Source organism: Choloepus didactylus, chromosome X (assembly GCF_015220235.1).
Source record: "Choloepus didactylus isolate mChoDid1 chromosome X, mChoDid1.pri, whole genome shotgun sequence".
NCBI lineage: Eukaryota > Metazoa > Chordata > Mammalia > Pilosa > Megalonychidae > Choloepus > Choloepus didactylus.
This window is the reverse complement of record NC_051334.1, coordinates 146,110,694-146,125,439: the sequence shown is the minus strand read 5'-3', so window position 1 is coordinate 146,125,439 and position 14,746 is coordinate 146,110,694.

Here is a 14,746-nt window from a genome sequence, read left to right as displayed (position 1 = left end):
ATTTTTTTTTTATTTCTTCCAAAACCAAAATTTAAAAGAAAAATAGAAAAAAAGTATAAGAAGATGAGAACAAAGAGAGAAATCTAATAGCAGGTCTGAACCTGACACACAAGCAGAACAGGCACTGTCAGGCAGACTGCAGTGTAGTGCACAAAGGGAAGCAAAAGCACTGGGTACAGAACTCCCCTCTCCTTCATGATTTATTCTGGGAGTGGCCTTGAGTAAAGACCACATGCCTTCCCAGCTAATCTTCCCCTTATCCATTTAAAAAGCCGTTCCAACATGTTTGGTATTTGCAAACACAGCAGCAAAAGCACCCCACTTCTGGTACCAAAATCTGTTCTAGTTTGCTAATGCTGCAGAATGCAAAACACCAGAGATGGATTGGCTTTTATAAAAAGGGGGTTTATTTGGCTACACAGTTACAGTCTTAAGGCCATAAAGTGTCCAAGGTAACACATCAGTAATCGGGTACCTTCACTGGAGGATGGCCAATGGCATCCGGAAAACCTCTGTTAGCTGGGAAGGCATGGGGCTGGTGTCTGCTCCAAAGTTCTGGTTTCAAAATGGCTTTCTCCCAGGACGTTCCTCTCTAACAAGCTTGCTCCTCTTCAAAACGTCACTCACAGCTGCACTGAGTCTCTTCTCTTTGAGTCAGCTCATTTATATGGCTCCACTGATCAAGGCCCACCCTGAATGAGTGGGACCATGCCTCCATGGGAATATCCCATCAGAGTTATCACCCACAGCTAGGTGGGGCACATTCCAAGCAAATCTAATCAGCACCAAAACATACGCTCCACAAGACCACATCAAAGATAATGGTGTTTGGGGGACATAATACATTCAAACTGGCACAGTGGCATTATTCACAATTGCCAAAAGATGGAAACAACTTAAGTGTCCATCAACAGATGAATGGATAAGCAAAGATGGCATATATGTATGATGGAATATTATTCAGCAGTAAGAAGAAATGAAATCCTGAAGCATTTGACAACATGATGAATCTTGAGGGCATTATGTTAAGTGAAATAAGTCAGACAAAAAAACAAAAGAATAAATATTTTAAGATCTCGCTGATATGAATTAATTATAATATGTAATCTGTAGACATAAAATATAGAATATAAGTTACCAGGATATAGAATGAGGCTAAAGAATGGGGAGCAAGTTGCTTACTATGTGCAGAATTTTAACTAGGGTGAACTTAAACATTTGTAAATGGACAGAGGTGATGGTAGCATGTTGTGAGAATAATTAACGGTGCTGAATGGCATGTGAATGTGGTGGATAGGGGAAGTTTATAGTCATTTATGTCACCAGAAGGAAAGTTGGAGATTAAAACATGGGAATGTGTAACACAGTGAATCTTGTAGTGGACAGTGTCTATGGTTAACTGTACAAATATAAAACAGTTCTTTCATGAACTAGAGCAGATGACATGAGTGATGTGATAGAAGACATAATGGCTGTTTTCCAACATGAAGCTTTTGCTAATTGTTCTCAGTCTATAAGATCTAGGACCAATGAATAGAAGCTACTTCAAATACAGACTTTGACTCAATATGAGAAATAAAAAAAAGGAAATAAAGTAAGCTCCCCATCACTTGGATTTTTCAAGCATTTGGGAGGATTGTTGTAGAAAATTCAAGCATCAGGTGGGGCATGAGGCAACAAGTCCTTTAAGGATTTTTTCAATCCTGAGATTCTATTTTAGTTGATTTACTTATATGGGCCTCAGTTATTCCATCTGTAAAATGTGAAGAGTGGGTTATATGATTGTGTAGTTCCCTTACACCTACAACAGTCTATGATTTTTCTAATATGTGAGTACAACATGTGGAGGAAGTTCAAATGATTTCTTTTTCATGATTCTCTTCTGAAGCTTGCTTGTGCTGGTTATGAGACAAGGCACTAGACAATTATGGTGGAAGAGGCAATAGCTTCTGCCTGACATCTTCCTGTATCTACCAATCTTTTAGTACCTAAAGTCTCTTTTTAAAAATCATTTTTATCTTAATTATCTTTTTTCTGTGGTAATTCATGAATATTAAATTACCTCCAGTTATAGAGGATAAAGCTACCTGATTTTCTTCTACTATGGTAATTTGCACATACCAGCAATGTGTTTCTTCAGTTTCCTGTATTTTCCCTTGAAGGAAATTATGCTCAGTCAGGTCTGCTCATATAGCACTGTGCTTGGCTTAATGGGAATTTGTCAAAGCTGTCACTTCCACAATCTACAAGACCCACACATGAACCATGTCTTCCTTATAGTAATCCAACATGTAAGAAAAACATATTTTGGATCCTGAAAAGGAAGGAGGGAGCATACTTATAACTAGCACTGTCTCTATGGGTCATCCTCAAGGATTGCATTACAGATGAAGAATAAATCCAAATAAACCCACTCCAAGACATATTCTAATCAGACTGTCAAATACTGAAGAGAAGGAGCAAGTTCTGAAAGCAGCAAGAGAAAAGCAATTCACCACATACAAAGGAAACAACATAAGACTAAGTAGTGACTACTCAGCAGCCACCATAGAGGTGAGAAGGCAGTGGCATGACATATTTAAAATTCTGAGAGAGAAAAATTTTCAAGAAAGAATACTTTATCCAGCAAAACTCTCCTTCAAATTTGAGGGAGAGCTTAAATTTTTCACAGACAAACAAATGCTGAGAGATTTTTCTAATAAAAGACCTGCCCTACTTCACATACTAAAGGGAGCCCTACTGACAGAGAAACAAAGAAAGGAGAGAGAGATATAGAGAAATTTAACAGACATATACAGAGCATTGCATCCCAGGTCACCAGAACACATGTTCTTCTCAAGTGATCATGGATCTTTCTCCAGAATGGACCGTGTGCTGGGATATAAAACAATTGAATTTATTCAAAGCACAATCTCTGACCACAATAGAATACAAATAGAAATCAATAACCATCAGAGACCTAGAAAATTCACATGCACCTTATATGCCTCCCTTATATCCCCCTCTCATACACATTTAGCTTTGGTATATTGCCTTTGTTGGATTTAATGAAAGCATATTACCAACTTACTGTTGATCATAGACTCCGGTTTGCTTTCATTATATTTTTCCCCAATACCATCCCCTTTCCAACACTCTGCATGCTTGACATTTATTTGTTCTCCCACATGCAAGAACAATTTTATAATTGTATATTTAGTCACAATCATTGACCACTCCAGTTTTTTCTAAGTTGAACAGTCCCAGTCTTTATCTTCTATCTTTACATCAGGTGTCATTCATGCCCCTAGCCCACCTCTTTCAGCTTTATTAACGGACATCTTTGTTCAGTGTGGTTACAGTATTGTACTAACATCACAAAATATTATGCTATATAATTCCGGATCTATACAATCAATCCTGCTGAACATTCTCCAGTCTTTCAGCATCAAATTCCTGATCGCTACCCTCTTTCTATCTCCTGGTAGCTTGTGTTATCAGCTTTTAACTCTCAAAGTTTGCTCATTTATGTTCATTCATATTAGTGAGACCATACAGTATTTGTCCTTTTTTTCTTGCTAATTTTGCTTAACATAATGTCCTCAAGGTTCATTCATGTTATTATATGTTCTGTGTCTTTGTTCTGTCTTACAGCTGAGTAATATTCCATCATGTGTATGTACCAGTTTGTTTATCCACTTGTCTGTTGATGGACATTTGTGCTGTTTCCATCTCTTGGCTATTGTGAATAATGCTGTGATAAACATCGGTTACAAATGTCCATTTGTGTCTTAACTTTCATTTCCTCTGCATATATACCTAGTTAAAGAATAAGTAGGTCAAATGGCAAATCTATACTTAGCTTCCTGAGGAACTGCCACACTGTTTTCCAGTGTGGTTGCACCATTCTACATTCCCACAAACAGTGAATAAGTGTGCCTCTTTCCCCACATCCTCTCCACCACTTGTAATTTTCTGTTTTTTGGATAGTGGCCACTCTGGTAGGTGTGAGATGATATCTCATTGTTTTGATTTGCATTTCCCTAAAAGCCAGTGAAGTTGAGTATTTTTTTCATGTGTTTTTGAGCCATTTTTATTTCCTCTTCAGAAAAGTGTCTCTCCATGTCTTTTGACCATTTTTTAATTGGGTTGTTTTTCTTTCTGTTGTTGAGTTGTAGGATTGCTTTATACATTTGGGATATCAAACCATTATCTGATATGTGGTTTCCAAATATTATCTCCCATTGTGTAGGCTGCCTTTTTACCTTTCTGACAAAGAACTTTGATGTGCAAAATTGTTTAATTTTGGGGAGATCCCATTTGTCTATTTGTTCTTTGGTTGCTCATGCTTTGCGTGTAAAGTCTAAGAAACCACCTCCTATTACAAGATCTCTAAGAAATTTCCCTGCAATTTCTTCTAAGATACTTAATGGTCCTAACTCTAATGTTTAGGTCTTTGATCCATTTTGAGTTAATTTTTATATAAGGTGTGAGATAGGGGTTCTCTTTCATTCTTTTGGAAATAGATATCTACTTCCCCAAGCACCATTTATTGAAGAGACTGCTCTGCCCCAGTTGCTTTGGCTTGACTACCTTATCAAAGATCAATTGTCCATTGATGTGAGAGTTTATTTCTGAACACATAATTCAATTCCATTGGTCAGTATATCCTATCCTTATGTCAGTATCATGCTATTTTGACCACTGTAGCTTTGTAATATGCCTCAAAATCAGGTAGTGTGATACCTCCCACTTCCTTCCTCTTTCTCAAGATATTTTTGGCTATTTGGGGCACCTTGCACTTCCACATAAATTTGGTTGTTAGTTTTTCTATTTCTACAAAGTAAGTTGTTGGGATTTTATTTGCTGTTGCATTGAATCTATAAATCAGTTTAGGTAGAATTGACATCTTAAGGATATTTAGTCTCCCAATCCATGAGCATGTTATGTTCTTCCATTGTTTTAGGTCCTGTTCAATTTCTTTTAACAGCTTCTTGTAGATTTCTTTGTATAGGTCTTCTGTGGCCTTTGTTAGGTTTATTCCTAAATACCTGATGCTTTTAGTTTCCATTGTAAGTGGATTTTTTTTCTTGATTTCTTCCTCTTGTTGCACATTGTGTATAAGAACACTACAGAATTTTGCATGTTGATCTTGTAGCCTGCCACTTTGCTGTATTCATTGATTAGTTCTAATAGCATTGCTGTGGATTTTTCTGGATTTTCTATATATAGAATCATGTCATCTGCAAAAAGTGAAAGTTCAATGACTTCCTCTCCAATTTGGATGCTTTTTATTTCTTTTTCTTGCCTAATTTTTCTAGCTAGAACTTCCAGCACAATGTTGAATAACAATGGGGACATTGGGCATCCCTGTCTCTTTCCTGATCTTAGAGAGAAAGCTTTCAGTCTCTCCCCATTGAGTATGATGTTAGCTGTGAGTTTTTCATATATTACCTTTATCATATTGAGAAAATTCCCTTCTATTCCCATCCTTTGAAGTGTTTTCATCAAGAAAGGATGGTGAATTTTGGCAAATTCCTTTTCTGCATTGATCGAGATGGTCATGTGATTCTTCTCCTTTGATTTATTGATGTGGTGTATTACATTAATTGATTTTCTTGTGTTGAATCAGCCTTGCATACCTGGAATAAACCCCACCTGGTTGTGGAGTGCAATTCTTTTAATGTGCTGCTGGATTCAATTTGCAAGCATTTTGTTGAGGATTTTTGAATCTATTTTCATTAAAGAGATTGGTCTATAATTTTATTTTTTTCCTACTGTCTTTGATTTTGGTATTAGGGTGATGTTGGTTTCATAGAATGAGTTGGGTAGCTTTCCCACCTCTTAAATGTTTTTGAAGAGTTTGAACAGGATTGGTACTAATTCTTTCTTGAATGCTTGGTAGAATTCACATGTGAAGCCATCTGGTCCTGGGCTTTCTTTTTGGGGAGTTACTTGATGACTGACTCAATCTCTTTACATGTGATTGTTTTGTTGAAGTCATTTATTTTTTTCTTGAGTCAATGTTGGTTGTTTATGCTTTTCCAGGAAGTTGTCCATTTTGACTATGTTGTGTAATTTATTAGTATGTAGTTGCTCATAGTATCTTCTCATTATCTCCTTTATTTCTGCAGGGTCAGTAGTTATGTTTCCTTTCCTGTTTCTGTTTGTATTTATTTCCATGTTCTGTCTCTCAATCTCATTCTCTCTCTCTCTCTCTCTCTCTCTCTCTCTCTCTCTCTCTCTCTCTCTCTCTCTCTCTCTCTCTCTCTCTTTCTCTCTCTCTCTCTGTCTCTGTATCTCAGTTAGCCTAGCTAGGGGTCCATCAATTTTGTTGATTTTCTCAAAGACCAACTTCTGGTTTTGTTGATTCTATTGTTTTGCTGTTCTCAATTTCATTTATTTCTGCTCTAATCTTTGTTATTTCTTTCCTTCTGTTTGTTTTGGGGTTGATTTGCTGTTCTTTCTCTAGTTCCTCCAAGTAAAAAGGTCATTCCTCAATTTTTCCTCTCTCTTCTCTTTTAATATAGGCATTTAGGGTGACAAATTTCTCTCCCAGAACTGCTTTTGCTGCATCCATGTTTTGAAATGTTGTGTTTTCATTGTCATTGGCCTTGAGGTATTTACTAATTTCTCTTGCAATTTCTTCCTTTACTCCCTGGTTTTCTAAGAGTGTTTTGTTTGGTCTCCATATATTTGTGAATCTTACAATCTTCTGCCTGTTGTTTATTTCCAACTTCATTCCATTATGATATGAGAAAATGTTTTTCATAATATCAAAGTTTTCAAATTTGTTGAGACTTGCTTTGTGACCCAACTTGTGGTCTATCCTAGAGAATGTTCCATGAGCACTTGAGAAAAATGTGTATCCTGCTGTTGTGGGATGCAGTGCTCTATAAATGTCTGTCATGTCTTCTTCATTTATTGCACAATTCAACATCTCTGTTTCCTTATTTATCCTCTGTCTAGATGTTCTATCCATTGATGAGAGTGGTGTATTGAAGTCTCTGACTATTACTGTAGAGGTATCCACTTCTCCTTTCAGTGTTCTAAGTGTTTGCCTCATGAATTTTGGGGCACCCTGGCTTGGTGCATAAATATTTATGCTTGTTATATTTCTTGATAAATTGACCTTTTTATTAATATACAGTGTCCTTTGTCTCTTTTAGTCATTTTACTTTAGAAATCCAATTTGTCTGATATTAATATATCTACTCTTACTTTTTTCTGGTTGCTACTTGCATGAAATATCTTTTTCCAACCTTTCACTTTCAGTCTATTTTTGTCCTTGTGTCTAAAGTCAGCTTCTGGTGGACAGCATACAGATGGGTCCTGTTATTGAATTCATTCTGCCAGTCTGTGTATTTTTATTGGGGGAGTTTAATCCATTTACATTTAGTGTTATCACTGTAAGGGCATTACTTTCTTCTACCATTTTGTCTTTTAGATTTTATATGTCATGTCTTATTTTTCCCTTTCTCTATTTTTACCCTTCCTGATAATCTTCATTTCTATACTCCTCCAAACCTCTCTCTCCTGTCTTTTCCTATCAGCCTGTAGCACTCCCTTTAGTATTTCTTGTATCACCAGTCTCTTATTCACAAACTCTCTCAGTGTCTGTCTGAAAATATTTTAACCTCTCCCACATTTTTGAAGAACAGTTTTGCCAGATATAGAATTGGCTGGCAGTTTTTCTCTTTCAGTATCTTAAATATATCATACCACTGTCTTTTCACCTCCATGATTTCTGTGGATAAATCTGTACATAGTCTTAAGAAGCTTCCCTTGTATGTGATGGATGCTTTTCTCTTGCTGCTTTCAGAATTCTCTCTTTGTCTTTGACATTGGACAATCTGATCAGTAAGTGTCTTGGAGTAGGTCTATTGGGATCTATTCCATTTGGCATATGCCATACTTCTTGAATCTGTAATTTTTGTCCTTCATAAGAGTTGGGAAATTTTCAGTGAATATTTCTTCTATTATTTTTTTCTTTCCCTTTTTCCCCTCTCTTCTCTCTCTGGGACACCCATGACATGTATATTCATGTGCTTCTTGTTGTCATTTAGCTCCCTAAGACCCTGCTTGTATATTTCCATTCTTTTCACCATCTGTTCTTTTATGTGTATGAATTGAAATGTCTTTTCTTCCAATTCACTGATCCTTTCTTCTGCCTGTTCAAATCTACTGTTGTATCCCTCCATTGTGTCTTTCATCTCTTCCATTATGCCCTTCATTCCCATAAGATCTGACTTTTTTTTTCAAGTTTATGAATTCTTCTTTATGGTCATCCAGTGTCTTCCTTATATCCTTAATCTCTTTTGCTCTATCTTCCCTCTGTTCACTGATTTGATTTTTGAATTGATTTAGGAGATTTGTTTGAACATCTTTATTTCTTCCTTCAGTTCATTGAATTGATTTAGCATTAGTTGTCTCATCTCCTGTATCTCAGTTGAACAATTAGTTTGTCACTTTGACTGGTCCATATTTTCATGTTTCCTAGTATGGCCTGTTGTCTTAAGCTGTCAAGGCATATGACTTTCTTGATTAATTTATTCTGGAACTTGTTTTCACTCTTTTCCCTAGGGTTTTCTTGTTGTTTGGCTTGTTCTCTAACCTTTGGTGTTCAGTTGAGTTTACTCTAGGCCTCTAACTTAGGTTTTATTTAGTTGATCAGAGTTTTTCACCTCTTGTTTCTTTGGTTATTGCCCTGCCTCTATGTAGGATTTATGTGTGAGAGTCTCCTCAGATATGATCAACCCCAGTCAGGTTTTCCCCCTGTCCAGAGAGGCCCAGGCCTCAGGAGGATAGCATGGAATTTCCTTGAGAATGAGACCCTCCTGTAAGGACTTCAGATTCCATGCTTTTCCTATTCTGTCCAGCAGGTATCTCTTAGCCTGTCCTCCCTCAACATTTTAAAGAGGTATGGAGCCTTTAGTTCTCCCAGTGACCCTGACCCTGTCAGGAGCATGGCTGACTGCATTTGGTTTCTGAATTCCAGCCCCTGGGTTCTGAGTTCCCCCAAATTGGGCTGCCACTTGAGCTGGACCATGTCCCCTTTTCTTGGGGAAGTTATGACCTTTAGTGAATTTTCTCTCCCACTAGACATATTGCTTTGTCTCTCAGAGCTATCTTAGCTCTTCTCTTGCCTGTGCCCAAATTTCAAGACTTTGAGACTTTCTGTAATTGGCTACTGTTCTAGTTTGCTAATGCTGCTGGAATGCAAAACACCAGAGATGGATTGGCTTTTATAAAAGGGGGTTTATTTGGTTACACAGTTACAGTCTTAAGGCCATAAAGTGTCCAAGGTAACATATCAGCAATTGGGTACCTTCACTGGAGGGTGGCCAATGGTGTCCAGAAAACCTCCGTTAGCTGGGAAGGCATGTGGCTGGCATCTGCTCCAAAGTTCTGGTTTCAAAATGGCTTTCTCTCAGGACATTCCTCTCCAAGCTGCAGTTCATCAAAAATGTCACTCTTAGTTGCTCTTGGGGTGCTTGTCCTCTCTTAGCTTCTCTGGAGCAAAAGTCTGCTTTCAAGGGCCATCTTCGAACTGTCTCTCATCTGCAGCTCCTCTCTCAGCTCCTGGGTATTCTTCAAAGTGTCCCTCTTGGCTGTAGCTCCTCTTCTAAATGTCACTCTCAGCTGCACTGAGTTCCTTCTGTTTGTCAGCTCATTTATATGGCTCCAGTGATTTAATTTAGACCCACCCTGAATGCGTGGAGTAACACCTCCATGGAAATTATCCAATTAGTCATCACTCACAGTTGGGTGGGTCACATTTCCATGCAAACAACCTAATCCAAATGTTCCTATTTAATCCCCACTAATATGTCTGCCCCACAAGATTGCATCAAGGATATGGCTTTTTTCTGGGGTACATAATGCATTTCAACCAGCACAGCTACTTAGTGTAGTTATTTTTAAAAAAAGATAAAAATATAAGAAAAGGAACAGGGAAAAGAAAAGCCCACTATAGACTACTTAAAGAAAAGTTCTTTAGTTCCATCCTTGCAGTTCTGATGGGCTATTGAAATGCAAAGAGACAAGAATTTGGAGAACAATTGAGGAGCAAACAAGAAACCAGAAAAAAACAGCTTTTCAGAGAAGGGCCCTGGCCCCCTGGGTTTTCATATATGTCTGATTCTCTTTGAGCCCAGCCCTTCTCTGTATTATTTTCACTCCCAATTGCAAAAGTCTCTGTTTTTGGTTTTGTTTTTCACTGTTTTTGCTAGCCCTATCTCCTCTTTGCTGGGCTGACTGCTCCCAGATACTCCTGTGTCTGGTCTCAGTTTATCTATGGTTGGAGTTTTCGTTCAGCAGTCTAAGTTTGTTAATCAGTTCTGCAACTGCAGTTCTCTCTCCTGGTTCTCAGCACTGATGTCCCCTCCTCCCTCAGGAAACCAGCTGCAAAACAGTCTGTTGTTCCTGGCAGGGAGGGGTATGGGTCCCCTGGCTGTGAGAACTTACAGATTTTGCTTATCTCACTGCTGCACATGCTCAAGACTGTTGTATGAAGCATGCCTAAACTCAGATTCCCCCTGTGGTGTCCATTGCACACAGTTCCTGGCTATCTACCAGCTGCCACAGTGGTGTAACTAAAACCCACACCTCACCACTCTGCCATCTTGCCCCGCTCTTCCAATTACATCCTTCATTTTTGAATGATCATCTTGCTGGATATAGTATTCTTGGTTGACAGTTGTTCTCTTTCAAAATTTTGAATATGCCACTCCACTGCCTTCTGTTCTTCATAGTTTCTGATGAGAAACTAGCAGTTAATCTTATTGAGGGTCCCTTGTACATAACAAAATGCTTCTCTCTTGCTGATTTCAGAATTCTCTCTTTAACTTTTGACAGTTTGATTATAATATGTCTTGAAGTGGATATCTTTGAGTTTATAGTATTTGTGGTTCATTAAGCTTCTTGCGTTTGTAGATTCATGTATTTCTTCAAATCTGGGAAATTTTCAACCATTATTCTTTCAAATATTCTTTTGGCCCTGCTCCCCTTATCTTCTCCTTCTTAGATTCATATTATATGAATGTTGATGTGCTTGATTGTATCCCACATGTTTCTTAGGCTCTGTTCATTTTTCTCCATTCATTTTTCTCTCTCAGATTGGGTATTCTCAGGGATCTAAATTCAGGTTTGTTTATTTGTGTTTTTTTTGTTGTTGTTGTTGTTGTTGGCTCACATTTGTTGATCTTCTTTGGCTAACTAGATTTCTGCTAGTTCTTTGTTTATATTCACCAGTTTAGCATGTGTGATTTCAACACTTTGCAGCACTTTCTTAGCATTTTTCTGGTTTCCCCTGATTTTCCAATGATTCCTGTTGTTCTTTGAGCATACTAGATATACCATGTTCTGATGCCTGGGGTTTTGCAGGGTGAGTTTCTATTTTCTTTTTTTCCAGTGTATAGCTGATACTTGACCATCTCTCTCACTTTGTAATTCTTTGTTGAAAACTGGACTTTCTAAATATTACAAATGTAAAATCTCTGAAATCAGAGCCTTCCAAATCCTCAGTTTGCTGTTGCTGCCTATTGTGGTGGCTGTGATTTTTTTAGTGACTTTTCTTAACTAATATTGTAAAGTCTGTATTCTTTGTTTTGTGTGGCCAGTAAAGTCTCTGTTTGTTTAGCTTAATGGTCTGCTAGTGATTTGACAATTTCCTTAAAACACCTGGAACTTAAAACAACTGCAACAGCAACAATAACAATCTCCCAGTCTTTTCCAATGGGCTCTGTGTGTGTTTGGGCACTCCTTCAATACTTAGCTGGGCAGTTTATAATCCTTCATTAGCTTTCACTTACTGCTTGTGCAGAGCCAAAGGTCAGTCCAAGGTGAGGACTTAAGGCCTTCTCAGGTCTTTCCCAAGCATGTGTTCCACTCTAGGCATGCATATGGCCTTTTAGACTCACAGAAGATAAGTGGGGAGCTTCTTAAAGTTTTTATTCTTCAAAGTTCTTAAATCCCTAACCTTTCTTCCCAGACTTTTTGGTGTCTTCTGTTTGTCTCAACTGTTATTCCTTTCCCCAGGTGGCAGTGGCTAATACATTTGCTTTTAAATATTTTTGAAAATGCCTCTCAGTCAGTCACTTATATCTTGGGAGAGTTTCCAGTCAGGTGAAATAAAGGCAACTCTTTGCATGACTCCTTCAAGTTGCCACAATACAGGTCAAGAAAACCAACCACAATTCTTTGATAACTCTGCTCTGCTCCATCTGTCACCAGGAATCCACACTGGGAATGTGGATGCTGTCTTCAAGACTGCTGCCAAGTTCACAAATGCTGATGAGTGTACTTGTGGATCCCCCAACCCATTACCAGGTTGTGCATTCTGTATCCAGTGTGAGGAAGGCACCTAGGCCTCAATTTGGGCTCTGCAAGAGCAGTGCCCCACTTCCCTGTGGGTGGCTTCCTGTAGAGGCTGGGCATTGATGGCAATGTATGTGAGGAAACAGCAGAGACTCAGTGATGGGTAAATTATCTTTTCATTTAAGTTTTGTGACAGGGGACAGTGGTGGCCAGAAAAAAATTAGATTTTGGCATCTTGATCTTGTATCCTGCCAATTTGCTGAACTCCCATTTTGGCTTTTCTAAATATAGGATTATATCATTTGCAAACAGCAACAGTTTTACTTCTTCCTTTCCAATTTAGGTGACTTTTATTTCTTTTTCTTGCCTAATTGCTCTAACTAGAACATCTAGCACAATGTTGAATAGCAGTGGTGACAGTGGGCATACTTGTCATGTTCCCAATCTTAAAGGGAAAGCTTTCAGTCTTTCACAATCAAGTAAAATGTTAGCTGTGGGTTTTTCATCTATGCCCTGTATCATGTTGAGGAATATTCCTTCAATTCCTATCTTTTGAAGTGTTTTTATCATGAAATGGTGCTGAATTTTGTCAAATGCCTTTTCTGAGTCAATCAAGTTGAGCAAGTGGTTTTTCTCTTTTAATTTGTCAATGTGGAGTATTACACTAATTAATTTTTCTTGTCTTGAACTACCCTGGCATACTTGGAAAAAACCCACTCAGATATGATGTATAATTCTTTTAATATGCTGTTGGATTCTATTTGCAAGTATTTTGTTGAGGATATTTGCATCTATTTTCATTAAAGAGAATGGTCTGAAGTTCTCTTTTCTTGTAGTATCTTTATCTGGTTTTGGTATTAGGATAATGTAGGCTTCATAGAATGAGTTAGGTAATGTACCCTGTTCAATTTTTTTGGAAGAGTTTGAGCAGGAGTGATATTATTTCTTCTTAGAATGCTTGGTAAAACTCACCTGTGTAGCCATCCTGTCCAGGGTTTTTCTTTTTTGGTAGGTTTTTTATGAATACTTTGATCTCTTTACTTGTGACTGTTCTGTTGAGGTATTCTATTTCTTCTTGAGTTATGTAGGCTGTTGGTGTGTTTGTAGGAAGTTGTGCATTTCATCTAAATTTTCTAGCTTATTGGCATACAGTTGTTCATAGTACCCACTTATGAACTTATTTTATTTCTTCAGTGTCCATAGTAATGCCCCCCTTTCATTTAGGATTTTATTAAATTGCAAGTTCTCCCTCTTTGTCTTTCTCAGTATAGCTAAAGGTTTGTCAATTTTATTGATCTTCTCAAAGAACTGACTTTTGCTTTTATTGATTCTATTATGTTTTTGTTAAACATTTCACTAATTTCTGCTCTAATCTTTGTTGTTTCTCTCCTTCTGTTTACTTTGGGATTAGTTTGCTGTTCTTTCCCCAATTTCTCCAGTTGTGCATTTAGGCCATTGATTTTAGGTCTTTCATCCTTTCTAATGTAGAAATTTAGGGCTATAAATTTGCCTCTAAGTGCTGCTTTTGCTGCATCCCTTAAGGTTTGATATATTCTGTTCTTCTTTTCATTTGTCTGGAGGTATTTACTGATTTCTCATGCAGTTTCTTCTTCCAACTGATTGCTTAAGAGCATGTTGTTTAATGTCCACGTATTTGTCTATTTTCTGGTTCTTCATTTGTTACTGATTTTCAGCCTCATTCCATTATGATCAGAGAAAGTACAATTCATAATTTCAATCTTTTAATATTTAACAAGACCCATCTTGTGCCCCAGCATATGGCCCATCTTTGAGAATATTCCATGAGCAATTGAGAAGATTGTGTATCTTGCTATTTTGGAATGCAGTCTTCCATTTATGTCTGTTACGTCTAGTTCATATACCACATTGTTTAGTTTCTCTGTTTCCTTACTGGTCCTCTGGTTAGTTGTTCTAACTATTGGAGAGAGTGATATGTTGAAGTCTCCCACTACTATGGTAGAGTCTTCTATTACTCCCTTCAGTTTTCCAGTGTTTCTGCACATTAAATTAGGGGCACCTTGATTAGGAGAAGTGATGTTTATGATTTTTATTTCTTCCTGTTGAATAACCACTTTTATTACTATACAGTGTTCTTCTTTACCTCTTACAACATTTTTGCACTTAAAGACTATTCTTTTCTGATATTAGTATAGCTACCCAAGCTTTCTTTTGGTTACTACTTGCATGGACTATAGTCTTCCATCCTTTCACTTTCAACACATTTACATTTTTGGATCTAAGATGAGTCTCTTGAAAACAGCATATAAGGAGCTCATATTTTTCAATCCTTTCTGCCAATCTGTGTCTTTTTATTGGAGAGTTTAATTCTTTAATATTCAAAGTTATTACTGTAAAGGCAGCTCTTGATTCAACCATATTATCCTTTGGTTTTTATTTGTCAGATCTATTTTTTCTTTCTTTTTTATCC